Source organism: Pristiophorus japonicus, chromosome 13 (assembly GCF_044704955.1).
Source record: "Pristiophorus japonicus isolate sPriJap1 chromosome 13, sPriJap1.hap1, whole genome shotgun sequence".
In the NCBI taxonomy this organism is placed as follows: Eukaryota; Metazoa; Chordata; class Chondrichthyes; family Pristiophoridae; genus Pristiophorus; species Pristiophorus japonicus.
The window spans coordinates 102,669,026-102,683,437 of NC_091989.1; the positions used below are offsets into that span (position 1 = coordinate 102,669,026).

General features: G+C 44.6%; 1 long non-coding RNA gene across 2 annotated transcripts; it reads right to left on the reverse strand.

Moving 5' to 3' along the window:
* Positions 1-787: 787 nt before the first annotated feature.
* On the reverse strand, positions 788-14,411 carry LOC139278057 (uncharacterized). 2 transcript variants are annotated; one of them, XR_011596211.1, is made up of 5 exons: positions 14,336-14,411; positions 10,768-10,884; positions 10,430-10,666; positions 4,293-4,411; positions 788-1,573 (listed from the first exon to the last, which is right to left on the reverse strand). It is a non-coding gene; the product is annotated as an uncharacterized lncRNA (long non-coding RNA). The 2 variants fall into 2 exon arrangements; XR_011596212.1 differs by having other exon boundaries at positions 820-1,573; positions 10,430-10,536; positions 14,336-14,409.
* Between the last annotated feature and the right edge of the window lies 1 nt (position 14,412).

The window sequence follows — 14,412 nt, forward strand, 5'->3', positions numbered from 1 at the left end:
TTCAGCATCTCGATTAAGAACGACAACAATATCGAAGCTTTTCCAATTTATGTAGACTGGATGCTTTGGTTATATGTGTATTATTTTCTGTGGGGGTCACTTTCTGTGGAACTGTGGAAACTCCAGAAACATGGCCGAAATGCAGGGGAACCCCGCAGAAATTCACCACCACTACATTGAGAAATCATGTAACAGAATGGGAGCAAAAAATACACCCACCAAACAAAACAGAATACTTCACATTCACCCTAACCAAAGATACGTAGCAGAAAGCACGGAGTACTGAAAGTTTACATTGTGCCTGTCAAATAGCAGATGCTAGCAGAATGCCTTCATTCCTGTCTTTGTAAACCAGCTCAGCAAGAAATAATGGAAAGTCATGGCATTCCATTTCAGAGGTTCGCATCATGAAATACTTCCACAATCACTCAGTCGCCATTCACTGTGCAGGCACAAGGCAATCCAGATATCCATCTGCACATATTTTGACAGCAAAACATAGAATTACAGAGAATTTTACATCACAGAATCAAGCCATTCGGCCCAACTGGTCCACGCCGATGGTTAAGCTTGCTACAACTATTAAAATGATTATATTTAAAGTCTAATTTCCTGAATACACAAAAAAAACCTCACTGCTAACAGAGTAATTCTCAGCCCTGTCCCTTTTATTATCTGTTGTACTCAAAAATCACAGAACTGGAAAAGTTCATGTTGAAAGAAGAATGTCACAACATTGGTAACACTGAGCTTTAATGAGGGACCATCTGATATCAGAATTTAAAAGTTACGTGGTAGATTATTGGGGGGAGCAGCGAGGGAGCAGGGGGCTGGGCGGGGGGCACGGGGGCTGGGTGAGGGTGGTGTGCGGGGAGTGAAAATAAAAAATCAGCGACATTTAGGCCTTTCAATGATGAAAACTGAATGCCTACTGGGATCCACTTCCATCTTTCACATTACCCTCATTTACATTACGGAAAGCCATTAGGCCAGTTTGCTGCCCATTTTGAAATTACAGCAGTTTGCTTCTTGGATTTCAGTAATGCTGTTTGAGCAGCACAGTCATGTATCTTGATACAAAAGGGGGCAGACCGTGAATAGAAAGAAGTGGGCATTCCTCATTCAAGATCGATAACCAGCCTTCACTTCTTAAAAGGGAAACACAGTGCAATATTAAGATAGAGGAATGGTTTGATTTCTCCTCTTTCTTCTCCCACACACAAAGTTAAGCAAGAGCTGTAGCAAGATCAGAATAGCGACAATCAATTTAAAAAGGAAGCCTGGTTCACTAGAAAGCAAGCAACTGGAGGATGCTCCTTCAGTACTGACGGAGTTGTGGTTTTATTACATATATTCACGATGCACTATTACACACAGAGCATCACCTCTAGATACAAGCTAATGTTCTTGTGTCTCTTTATTAGCAGAGGGTTTGGAAATTCCTCAGCTATTTGAAAAGTCCCCTGCCTCCAGAATGTAACGACAATGCAGAGACATAATCTGGGATCATTGTGTTTCCATTATGTTCGATCTGGAGCCTGCGGCCTGTTTCACTGAACGCTGAGACAGTTTTCTGTTGAAAAAAACCCAACCATCTTATAAAAGAAGAGAAACAACCAATGATTTATTTCAGAGTGAACTGGTTTATTTAGCTTAATCCCACCATCAGTTTCAAACACTGTGGGACCGTTATTCATATCGTTAGACTTTAAGCGACAATTTTCTGACAATAAAGGCAAACATTTGAGGCCCGAAATTATTGAGTGAGGGATGGAAAAACTTGGGTGGATCTCCTGCGAGGGGCAGGAATTTGGAATGGTTTACGCCTCAGTTAAGTTGGATCTGAAATCCCGATTGGGAGGGAGATGGCTACGTCTTCCAGCCACGTCCCCTACGTAGTGACAGAAGTTTGAGGCTATGTCAGGGAGTGGTCACAGGCTGGCCCGGGAATTCCGGCCACCACCTCACTCTTAGGTCCAGCAGATCCCATGCCTGCTAAAGGCAGGTGTAGCCTCTGTAATGGGCCAACCGAATACCAACGTACAAAAATAATCAATCCACTAAGTGCAGGCCCTGGTTTCCCTTCAGGGAATTTTATTTTCAATGTTCCCTTCAGCCCATTAAGGGCCTCTGAAGGGACAGGCTACCATTCCAATTTATCGCATGGGGGAGGGGTGAGTGCCTCTGTAGCACCTCGACGGGTGCTAGACACCTCCTTCTATTATTAACATGAACCTCGGGTATGGTAGCATAGTGGTTATGTTACTGGACTATTAATCCAGTAGGCCTAGACTAATGATTTCCGCCTCAGTTAAGTTGGATCTACAATCCCAGCAGCTGGGTAATTTAAATTCAGTGAATTAAATTTGTAAAAATCTGGAATAGAAAGCTAGTTTCAGTTATATTGACCATGAAACTACCAGATTATCATAAAAACCCATCTGGTTCATGCCTGTCCTTTTGGGAAGGAAATCTGCTGCCCTTCCCTGGTCTGTGAAAAGCCTGACTCCAGACCCACAGCAATGTGGTTGACTCTGAAATGGCCTAGCAAGTCACTCAGTTGTATAAGGCGGCTCACCACCACCTTCGCAAGGAGGAGTAGGAATGGGCAATAAATGCTGGCCTTGCCAGTGACGACCACATCCCATGAATGAATAAATTAAAGAATGACTCCATCCCCAGGATTTGAGATGGTGTCAGCAGCCTGTAGAGTTGGCAGCCGGAATTCACACCCGATTGCAGTTCCTGCAACGGAGTGGAAACCCAGCAATTTCAGAGTCTGACATCAAAGCAGTAACACCAGATAAATATTGGCCAGGACACCAGGGATAACTCCCCAGCTCTTCTTCAAAAGAGTGCCATGGGATCTTTCATGCCACCTGAGGGAGCAGATGGGTTCTCGGTTTAACGTCTCATCTGAAAGACAGAACCTCTGACAGTGCAGCACTCTCTCAGTACTTCACTGAGGTGTCAGCCTAGATTATGTGCTCATGTGTCTGGAGTGGAACTTGAACCCACAACTATTTTTGTCACAATTTCAAAATAAAAAAGCATTAACAGTGGCAACATTTAATTTGTCTCACACGCGTGAAAGCCCCAAAAATATTAGTAGACAAGAGTGAACTGATAAAAGCATATTCCGGGAGAGGAGCAAAGCTCAAGCCCCAGCTCCTGGGAGAAGGTCGACTCTGAAGACAAATCTATTTAAGTGATTTTCAGCAATAAATGGACATTTTTGGAATAAGCTTAAAGATTGCCGTTTTGAATTATTTCAGGATTTAGGTGTAAAAACCCTGATACATTCGCTCCTGGCATGTGCTGGGAGACCATATCGTAACATTGCTTACTCCCAGTCTGTGGTTTTCCATCTGCTAACTTCAATGGATGAAGAATTGCAGGCTGGTATTGCACAATTCTGCAATGAGCATATTGGAATATTTAGTATTATATTCTGGGGTTGTTGTCAAAGTAAGATGGTAGTCAAAAGTATTTTGAAGCATCTCCTTCTCCTCCTCACCAACTGTTTATTGCTAGCTGTTTGTTGATTGGGAGTTTTCATACCACCCATTAGATCAAGAAATTAGAGCTAGTCAAAGGATGAATTGAAATACACAGTAGTTAAAACATGAAACATCTCATTTGGCCCAACCAGTCTGTATCAGCATATGGCCATACACTTTACATGATTGGTCATTCACCAGAAGAGGTAAATCTGTGGCGTGGAAATTAAAAGCAGAACAGAATTTCAGCCGGGGTACACTCAGAACTCTTTTGGGAGGAAACGAAAACATTAAATCGTGGCCCCCCTATCTGGGGGACGCACCAAACATTTACAAGGCTCTTTTTTTTTTGGTGTTTTTTTTTGGGCACTAAAATCATATTTTTTCTCCAAGTGCCCCCTATAAAAGGGGAGGGGGACACTAAAAACACTGGCAATTAAAAGAAATTAAACTTTAAAACATAAAATTAAATTAAAATTTGGTTGCCGGGCGTGATGATGCACTCCAGTCCCTCCGGTGCCCACCTCTCGCGGAAGGCTGCGAGCGTACCGGTGGACACCGCGTGCTCCATCTCCAAGGACACCCTGGCATGGATGTATGCACGGAAGAGAGGCAGGCAGTCAGGTTGAACGACCCCCTCGACCGCCCACTGCCTGGACCGGCTGAAGGCACCCTTGGCCGTGCCCAGGAGCAGTCCTACGAGGAGGCCCTCTGACCTACCCGCTCCCCTCCGCACAGGGGGGGGTAAACTCAGAGGAGAGCTGCAGCCCCAGGTGAAACAGATTATCCTACCTGATACTCTTGTTGCAGTAAATCGTAACCACAACAAAAATGATAAAAGCTCCACAGGCAATCAATGCAATACAATGAGTCGCTAAAGCTGAAGGCGAGGTACTGTCACTGCCATGATCCTTTGGGAAAAAAATACTCAGTGTTAACAGATCAAAGCAGCATTTAAGTTCTAGTCAGCTCCATTGAAGTAAAATTGGGTGGAGAGTAAACGAGATGTTACCCCCAAACACACCCAGTCCTCGCCGGGTACATTAGATCATAATCAGGCTTTTGCGTTACACTCCACAATTCTGGAATTCTCCAGTGAAACAACTAAATTAGCAGATGTGACATATTGAGTGGATATCTATGATAACATTTTCTGAAGGAATTTGCATTTGTACAAAATTGTTATCCAGTTTAAGCATTAAAAAGATAGCAGGGCCAATTTTGTCACCTGGTGAAAGTTAATTAAGAAGTGCTGATGCCAATCCATCCTAAATGATTCCCAGTACCAGCTGCAGATTTGGGCAGTGTAACAGACACACCACTGGTGGGGTGGAACATTTCATGTAAGGCAAATTTAAAGGGCTGCTAACAAAACTCCTGAAAGGTGTTGGTAAGGCTCAAAAGGCATCACCGCCCATTAGTAGATTATTCCAAGGCTGAAGGAACAAGGGATTGAGCAACGGCAGGCAAAAATGAAAGAATAGGAAACATAAGATAGAGGCATGAGTCTGAGACAAATGACAGAGCAGCCCAACAACCAATCCCCGTTTGATGTCTCCTTAAGTGCACAGTGCATTGCAGCATGCCTAGATAGAGAAGGCACGTTTCTTGCACTACATTGTAGTTTCAGGTGTCTTTCAGCAGATGACAGAGCTCTGCACCTGGCTTGCTGATGACTCACGAAGACAGTTTCCCATGGTTGTCGACAGGTTGATGTGCCAGAACCTGCATATATAGATGGTGGGATCATGGCAGAGGCTGCCAATCTGGATTCACTGGCTTTTGATCACCCTGACAGGCTTTCTTCTAACAACTGTCAATAAAAACACCGGAAACGGTGACTGGGAACTCTTATGTAGCCTCCCACAGTACATGTTGGCATGTGCATATATTATTGGTGCCACTGGGTCTTCTGTTCCAGGTTTATTTGGGAATAGGAGCCTTTGCATGCAGAAACCTGCCCCGATATTCCTCCCAATTTTGCCTGGGCACTGCACAGGCACAGCAGAGCCGAGGTGCACTGTGCCTGTCCAGGCCTTAGAGCGCCTTATTTGGTGAGCCAAGTTATTTCATAGCCCAGTTGCTACTTCCCCACCTCCCCTACTTACAGCTGCCTATTTCGCATTCAAAAATTTGGCACTGGGCCTCCAAACTGCTTTGTGATCTTTCTTGTTTGATGTACAACAGTACTGTGGTCAAAGGCATTTTGAGGTGAGATTGTTTTAGCATCCCCTAATAAATATATGTAAATGAGGGTCCTATTCCTGTTTGGTCAAGGCTACCTCTTTGGCCAAGCTTTTGGTCATCTGCCCTAATATCTCCTTATGTGGATCGCCACAACCCCATACGACAGGCGGCCACTAACAGCAGCAGTCATCATACCTGCGGCCATGGCTGCAGCCTGCTTTGAAGTGTTCCCCGTCGGACTGGAAGCCAAGCCTGTCAATCAGGCTGACGTCCGGACAGGAAACCTGTCAAACCAAAACTACACACGCTGTGGAGTCAAAACTCTCCAACATTAATTATTTAGATGAAGGAATTCAGTGTAATATCTCCAAGTTTGCAGATGATACTAAACTGGGTGGTGGTGTGAGCTGTGAGGAGGACGCTAAGAGACTGCAGGGTGACTTAGAAACATAGAAAATAGGTGCAGGAGTAGGCCATTCGGCCCTTCTAGCCTGCACCACCATTCAATGAGTTCATGGCTGAACATGCAACTTCAGTACACCCTTCCTGCTTTCTCGCTATACCCCTTGATCCCCCTAGTAGTAAGGACTTGATCTAACTCCCTCTTGAATATATTTAGTGAATTGGCCTCAACAACTTTCTGTGGTAGAGAATTCCACAGGTTCACCACTCTCTGGGTGAAGAAGTTTCTCCTCATCTCAGTCCTAAATGGCTTACCCCTTATCCTTAGACTGTGACCCCTGGTTCTGGACTTCCCCAACATTGGGAACATTCTTCCTGCATCTAACCTGTCGAAACCCGTCAGAATTTTAAACGTTTCTATGAGGTCCCCTCTCATTCTTCTGAACTCCAGTGAATACAAGCCCAATTGATCCAGTCTTTCTTGATAGGTCAGTCCCACCATCCCGGGAATCAGTCTGGTGAACCTTCGCTGCACTCCCTCAATAGCAAGAATGTCCTTCCTCAAGTTAGGAGACCAAAACTGAACACAATACTCCAGGTGTGGCCTCACCAAGGCCCTGTACAACTGTAGCAACACCTCCCTGCCCCTGTACTCAAATCCCCTCGCTATGAAGGCCAACATGCCATTTGCTTTCTTAACCGCCTGCTGTACCTGCATGCCAACCTTCAATGACTGATGTACCATGACACCCAGGTCTCGTTGCACCTCCCCTTTTCCTAATCTGTCACCATTCAGATAATAGTCTGTCTCTCTGTTTTTACCACCAAAGTGGATAACCTCACATTTATCCACATTATACTTCATCTGCCATGCATTTGCCCACTCACCGAACCTATCCAAGTCACTCTGCAGCCTCAGAGCATCCTCCTCGCAGGTCACACTGCCACCCAACTTAGTGTCATCCGCAAATTTGGAGATACTACATTTAATCCCCTCGTCTAAATCATTAATGTACAGTGCAAACAGCTGGGGCCCCAGCACAGAACCTTCTGGAACCCCACTAGTCACTGCCTGCCATTCTGAAAAGTACCCATTTACTCCTACTCTTTGCTTCCTGTCTGACAACCAGTTCTCAATCCACGTCAGCACACTACCCCCAATCCCATGTGCTTTAACTTTGCACATTAATCTCTTGTGTGGGACCTTGTCGAAAGCCTTCTGAAAGTCCAAATATACCACATCAACTGGTTCTCCCTTGTCCACTCTACTGGAAACATCCTCAAAAAATTCCAGAAGATTTATCAAGCATGATTTCCCTTTCACAAATCCATGCTGACTTGGACCTATTATGTCATCTCTTTCCAAATGCGCTGCTATGACATCCTTAATAATTGATTCCATCATTTTACCCACTACTGAGGTCAGGCTGACCGGTCTATAATACCCTCTTTTCTCTCTCCCTCCTTTTTTAAAAAGTGGGGTTGCATTGGCTACCCTCCACTCGATAGGAACTGATCCAGTGTCAATGGAATGTTGGAAAATGACTGTCAATGCATCCGCTATTTCCAAGGCCACCTCCTTAAGTACTCTGGGATGCAGTCCATCAGGCCCTGGGGATTTATCGGCCTTCAATCCCATCAATTTCCCCAACACAATTTCCCGATTAATAAAGATTTCCCTCAGTTCCTCCTCCTTACTAGACCCTCTGACCCCTTTTATATCCGGAAGGTTGTTTGTGTCCTCCTTAGTGAATACCGAACCAAAGTACTTGTTCAATTGGTCTGCTATTTCTTTGTTCCCCGTTATGACTTCCCCTGATTCTAACTGCAGGGGATCTCCGTTTGTCTTTACTAACCTTTTTCTCTTTACATATCTATAGAAACTTTTGCAATCCGTCTTAATGTTCCCTGCAAGCTTCTTCTCGTACTCCATTTTCCCTGTCCTAATCAAACCCTTTGTCCTCCTCTGCAAACCCTTTGTCCTCCTCTGCAGGACAGGTTAGGTGAGTGGGCAAATGCATGGCAGATGCAGTATAATGTGGATAAATGTGACTAAATGTGGATAAAGGTTATCCATTTTGGGGGCAAAAACACAAAGGCAGAATATTATCTGGATGGCAGCAGATGAGGAAAAGGGGAGGTGCAACGAGACGTGGGTGTCATGGTTCATCAGTTACTGAAAGTGGGCATGCAGGTACAGCAGGCCGCGAAGAAGGCAAATAGAATGTTAGCCTTCATAGCTAGGGGATTTGAGTATAGGAGCAGGGAGGTCTTACTGCAGTTGTACAGGGCCTTAGTGAGGCCTCACCTGGAATATTGTGTACAGTTTTGGTCTCCTAATCTGAGGAAGGACGTTCTTGCTCTTGAGGGAGTGCAGCGAAGGTTCTCTAGACTGATTCCAGGGATGGCTGAACTGTCATATGAGGAGAGACTGGATCAACTGGGCCTTTATTCACTGGAGTTTAGGATGAGAGGGGATCTCATAGAAACGTATAAAATTCTGAAGGGACTGGACAGGTTAGATGCGGTAAGAATGTTCCCGATGTTGGGGAAGTCCAGAGCCAGGGGACATAGTCTTCGGATAAGGGGTAGGCCATTTAGGACTGAGATGAGGAGAAACTTCTTCACTCAGAGAGTTGTTAACCTGTGGAATTCCCTGCCGCAGAGAGTTGTTGATGCCAGTTCATTGGATATATTCATGAGGGAGTTAGATATGCCCTTACGGCTAAGGGGATCAAGGGGTATGGCAAGAAAGCAGGAAAGGGGTACTGAGGGAATGATCAGCCATGATCTTATTGAATGGCGGTGCAGGCTCAAAGGGCCGAATGGCTACTCCTGTGCCTATTTTCTATGTTTCTATGTGGAGAAACCCGAACTTCTGGGTATCCCAACACAAACCCACCCACCCACCCCCGCCTACTCAGCCCACCCCTGTCAAGATTCAGCCCATAATCTTAAAACGAGAGCTCGGCCTTTCAGGAGCAAAATCAACACTTTTTTCCAAAAAAGGAAGTAGAAATCTGGAACTCTCTCGTCCAAAAGGCTTTGGATGTTGGATCAATTGCAAGACCGAAATGGATACATTTTTGTCATGTAAGGGTATCAAGGGATATGGTGCAAGACAGTAAAATGGAGACGAGGTGCAGATTAGCCATGATCTAACTGAATGGTGGAGCATGCTCAAGGGGCTGAATGGCCTATTGTGTTCCTAATTATCGTATGTACTTCAAGGAATGTTTGGCGGCAGTGAGCCCAAGATTCCAAAAGGTACCCGCATTCGGGACTTCAACTGCAAGCCTCTCCCACGGGTTGTATTCAGGTTTTAAGGAGCTTGTCTTCAAACTGGAACAAAAACCTTTAGCTGCAAAATCAGCAGAAAGCATTCCCAGCACTCTCTGGGCAATTGCCATTCACCTTCCTCCGAGCTGCACTGCAGGGACATTCCCTGCAGAAAGCCGACACTCTGTTTCTATGGCTGCTCCTGATCTGTGACCAGCAGGAATGTAGGAAAGCTGGTCACATGTAGGAGTGACATCAGATGACCCTTATTTACATGTCACTTAAATGTCTGCTTATTTCAGCCACTCCTAATTGCATGTGAAGAGCAGGCAGGCAGGAAAATTCATCAGAGGGGCAACAGGTGAAATTCTCAAATTTCCTGCGTTCTGAGCTCCTAAAACAGGTGCACTATGGCCATGAGGCTGGGCAAAATCGACTCTGCTTGGTGTGCGGTGCAAATTAAATGTGACAAAGTATGACCAAATCTTAACAAGGGTGCACTAGCTAAAGGCAAGCTGCACAAATCACTTGAACTAGGAATGCCTCTATCTTGAATATTGTCAACACCTCATCACTGACCCAACAGCAGAGGTCCCTGGCTTCAACCTCTCTCGAAGACAGTGGACGGCGTTCAACCCAATCCGCACAGGGCACGGACGATGCAGTCACCTGCTTCACAAGTGGAAGATGAGGGACAACCCGAAGAGTGACTGTGGCCATGAGTCCCAGACCACGGAACACATCACATCAACCTGCCCACTAAGGCACCTCATTTCTCCACTCGGAATCTCAGGAGGCCATCTAATTGGCCATCCCATTATAAACTTTTCCCGTCATACCAAAGTTGTAGTATTGACAACATAACTATCTCTAATAATCATCAATGGCACTCTTGTGATCACACAAGGATGGAATTCATTAGATGGTGAATGCTGACTTCACTGTGCTCAAACTACACTGATTAGGATCGAGTGATCACACAACGTGGTGAAAGATTAATACAGCTGCTTCCACCCATACAGAATAAGATGAAACAGAGTAATGCACAGTATCATTCGTACCAGTAACACAGCAAAATGGGTCAAGTGGTCGCACTTGCAGGTGATGTTATGAAATTCAGTTTCTGTCGTACAACCAGCCTCACTCCAATCACCACTACTTGTGTTCCCTGTAATGAAAAGTTACAAAGTCAGCGGCTGTTCCTTTACTCATCAGTTCCAGAACTAATTAAATAACTAATAAAATGATTTCCTACTTGTTTTGAAATCCCAAAAGACACATTTTCCAACTGATTGATTCTAAAATGAAATTGACTTACAATAATCAAGAACTGTCAGTCATGTAAATAATTGATTTTAGTAAGTTGAATAATGAAGAATGAATGTTTTTTTTTTCTTACCGGCAATGATACGTTCTGAAACTCAATGATCACTGGGTGTTTGAGATTTTTAATAGTGACATTCACAACTTTTATTCCAACGATAAGATTGCTTAATACAGTGCTGTTATTGTGACCCTGTAGACACAACATAAACATCATGTAAATTTCTCAAACCAAGTACGGAATATTGTTGGTTACTTTAGGCAAGAATAAATTTGAAAACTTTTTACACATGGAATAAATTAGCAATGAGTTGCATCAAAGCTGGTCAGAATCCATTCTTCTGCTTTGTTATTTCTTGTATCTGCCGGTGAAGCTCCCATGGCATTGCCCACAGAAAGTCAGGACAATTTTGTCCTAGTCGTATTACACTAAACAAGGCAGAATCTGAAGCATTTCTGAATGGTGTGAGTGGGCAGCTATAGTTAAGCTACCCATCCCTACCAAAACAGAGGCAGCAGAGTTTTGCACACACATATTTGGTGCATGTGTAGGAATCTCCTCACCAACATTACAAAAAGCTGATTGAGACTGGGTTAGTACATTGGCCTTTCACCTTTGAGGGCCTTGTTTCCAATCCAATCTAACTGATCAAATAAGAGTCTCTTTTCTCTAATAGGAGACTATTGATCCAGGATGCTGAATGTGGGGAGCAGAAAAGTTCCCGCTGTGTGGCTGGAAGTGATCTCCTGATCTTGGTACACAGTAAAGGGACACTTACTCTGTAGCTACCTGTAATCTAATTGACCTGACATCAGGTTACACAACTGGAAAGTGTTTTGCATTGCCATAGATGGATGGTCAGTGTTTCTATTCCCCAGTTGCTCGTAGGAGCAATAGCTTCAGCTATTTTCCCAGCTAGTTAAAAGTGCCCCAGAATACTGTGCTGCCCAATTATTTTGCAAATGCACAATATTTCGCAGTATAAGTGGAGGTTGGTTACAGTTGGTAGGTATGTACTGGCCGGTGGTGGAAAAATCTTTAAATGGAAATCCAGCATGTAAGAAAGATTTATGTTTGAAAATCAAAACGATGCAAAGGATGAGGGAAACTGACATGGAACGTGCTGCTCCCATAGTTTCCTTTGGGTTTTCTATTACAGTCACTGCTTTTGGAGCGGACAAATCAGCTTTTCCAGCTCTCATTCATGTTGTTGATGCAGGGATCCAGAAAACAGCTGATTTGAAGATCAGCAAAATCCTACATGGCTCAATCTCTTCTGTGTTGCTGCTGGTTTGATTTGACACCTGGCCAGGCTGCCACCCAACTTGACTCATATGTGCTTCAGATTATAGGATAGGCTTAGTCTCACATAGCGGCGCTGAAAGTGGCTTGTGTGTGTGTGTGCGTGTGTGTCTGTGAGAACACGTGCTCTGTGTGAGTGTGTGTGTGTGTGTGTGTGTGTGTGTGTGTGTGTGTGTGTGTGTGCGCACGTGCCCTGTGAGTGTGTCTGTGTGCACGTGCTCTGTGTGTGTGTGTGTGCACATGCTGTGTGTTTGTGTGGTGTGTGTATGGTGTGCGTGTATGGTGTGTATGTGAGCGTGTGCATTGTGTGTGTGTGCGTGGTGTGTGTGTGCGTGGTGTGTGTGTGGTGCGTGTGTATCTGTGTGGTGTGTGTGCTTGTGTGTGTCTGTGTGCGTGTGTGTGTCTGTGTGTGTCTGTGTGTGCCTTCCTTTGTAAGGCCATGACATTTGCATCATGCTGGGTTGAAACATGCCCTTGAGAACTGATCCAGCGCTGCCCTAACACGGAGAAGCTGAGGAAAGCAGCCAGAAAAAGGTCTGTCTCTGTGCAAGTGTGATTCCAAGTTCAATTTTTAAACTGAAGTAAGGCTGACTTTCAAGGAATGAGCTGAGATGTTAACAGGTAAACCTACAGGAAAAATGTGGGAGGTATTCAAAGAAATATTAAGTATAATACCCGACCAATACATACCACTAAAGTGCAAACATTCCACTTGCACAGGCAAGTAACTATGTTCAACATATGAGGTAAGATGGAATGTAAAACAAAAGGAAATGGTTTACACAAATGGCAAGAACAATGATAATTCAGCAGAGTGGAAAATATAGAAAGTAACAAAGCGACAGAAGGAAAATATTAAGAACTGCAAAAAGGGAATAGGAAAAAACTTGCAAGTATATAATAGTTAAGAATAAAAGTTTTTTTAAATACCTTTAGAACAAGAGAGGCTGAGGGATTTGTGGGCACATTAAAGACAGACACTGGTGACACTGTAATAGTCAGCAATGTGGTAGATTTATTAAACAAGTACAGGTACAGCATCGAAAATCCGGAGTTCCGGAATCCGGACACTGGAATCATCCGTGGCAGGGCCGTTCTGAATCCGGAAAATGTTCCGGAATACGGACCCGCCTCCCCACTCCCCAGCCTCCTCTCTGCCGCTGGACTCACCCCCCTTGGGCCGTCGACCTCTCCCCCGCTGACCTCTTACCCGCCTTCGGGCCGCTGCCGACCTTGCCCCGCCTTGGGCCAACCCTGCCCCAGCACCGCTCGGCCGCCCGATCCGCCCTCCCCTACCTTACCTACCTTGGCCCAGGCATTTCCGGACTTGGGATGTCGGAAAGACATTCTGAAGTCCGGAAATACCCGAACCTGGGCTTGGGCGTTTCTGGATTCGGGATGTCAGAAAGACGTTCAGAAATCCGGAAATATCCGGAATCTAGAACGGCCTCGGCACCGAGGTTTCCGGATTTCGGACGCTCCACCTGTACTTGCCTTTATTAGTCGATGCAGAGAATACAAGAGCAGGGAGGTTATGCTTGAACTGTATAGCCACAGCTAGAGTACTTTGTGCAGTTCTGGTCACCACATTTCAGGAAATTTGTGATTGCACGAGAGAGGATGCAAAGAAGATTTACAAGGATGTTGCCTGGACTGGAGGATTTTAGCTATGTGGAACAATTGGATTGGTTGGGTCTGTTTTCTTTGGAACAGAGGAGGCTGAGGGGAGACCTTATTGAGGTGTATAAAATTATGAGGGGCCTAGATATAGTGGATAGGAAGGACCTATTTCCCTTAGCAGAGGGGTCAACAACCAGGGGGCATAGATTTAAAGTAATTGGTAGGAGGTTTAGAGGGGAGTTGAGGGGAAGTTTTTCCCCAAAGGGTGGTGGGACTCATTGCCTGAAATGATGGTAGAGGCAGAAACCCTCACCACTTTTAAAAAGTGCTTGGATGTGCACTTGAAGTGCCGTAACCTACATCACTACGGACCAAGAGCTGGAAAGTGGGATTCGGCTGGATAGCACTTTATCGGCCGGCATGGACACGATGGGCTCAAATGTCCTCCTTCCATGCTGTAAATTTCTCTGATTCTATAATTGTAGAATACCGGTGATTCCATGGTCAATCCATCAAATCGGCACAGCAAGAGTTAAACAATAATGTGCACAAATAGCTAAAAATATCTTACCAGTTAAAGTGCTCAATGAGTAGAATGCAGAAAATGGTATCATTATTGATATAATTATAAGTAGGGTTAAATACTCTTACTGCCATTTGATAAAATCTATCTTCCCATTTCCCATTTAGAAAAGAGTAACTGTGATTCTAATTACGTTACCTGGAACAGTGATGTATTCTTGTGTATAATAAAACTGATTCGAGATGTAGTTGTATTAAAGTGGTTATTACTGTTGT